The sequence below is a fragment of the Alligator sinensis genome, unplaced genomic scaffold (genome assembly GCF_000455745.1).
Source record: "Alligator sinensis unplaced genomic scaffold, ASM45574v1 scaffold634_1, whole genome shotgun sequence".
Taxonomy (NCBI): Eukaryota; Metazoa; Chordata; order Crocodylia; family Alligatoridae; genus Alligator; species Alligator sinensis.
Window position 1 is genome coordinate 15882 of NW_005842558.1, and position 1015 is coordinate 16896.

Genomic DNA, 1015 nt, shown 5'->3' on the forward strand with positions numbered 1-1015 from the left:
GCCCCTGCCCCTGCGGCTCCACGCTACACAGCGGCCCCACTGCCGCAGCTCTGCCCTCCATTGTGGCAATATAGCAAAACAAGTCCAGTGATTACAATTCCAATGTAGTCTTATAATAATCATTTTAGTAATACAAGGTATGACTTACTCTACGGAATACATTCATTAAAAGTTAAAAGATATAAAACATAAAATACAGAATACCAGGACACAGATGAGACAGATGAAATATAAAAATGCACTGTGCCCATTCTCCACCCTGCATGTCAACGCAGGGAGGGGCACTAACATGCAGTCTCAGGGGGTGCCAGGGGCAGGGCAGCTGGGGTGGGTGCCAGTGTACAGGTTCAGAGATGCACTGAAGCAGGGAGCTGGTCATCTGCTCTCTGGCAGCTGGACGAGGGTCTTTCCCAAATCAAGCTTCTCCCTTTCTCTTGCCTGGGAAGGCAGGAGGAGAGCACACAGTGTAAATCCTTAGCACCATCACCCTGTAACCAGTGACACAGGTGCCCCAGTCCCCATGATTAATCAAGGACTGGATGGGGACCCCCCCCCCACATGGGACATTTCTGCAACTCTCTGGGTCCTGGGGTCCCCACCACAGACATGGGAGACCCACTACCTCCAGCCTGGGAGTGATGGTGTGATGCTAGCACCTTGCAACTGCAAGACAGGATGTGGCACATGGTCCAGTGACATGAGAGGCTGTGACAGACGGGTGATCCTCAGCTTGGGGGCTCATTGCCTGGCCCACAAGGAAGTGCTTGTGGCGGGCCAGTAGGGGGTGCTCCAGTGTTGAGCGGCCCACCTCCCTGCACCCGACCACCTTCCAGGCTCCGAGTGCCTCCCTGGGGTGCCTCCCGTCCGGCCGACCCCTTCCCTGGAGCACCCCCGCTAGCCTGGGGTTCCCGCTGCCACCATCCAAGGCTCTGGACTCACTTCTGGCTCTGCGCACCTTGGAAAACACAGGCCTGATCGTCCAATGGGTGCTAGACCCAATACAGGCACTTGGGGC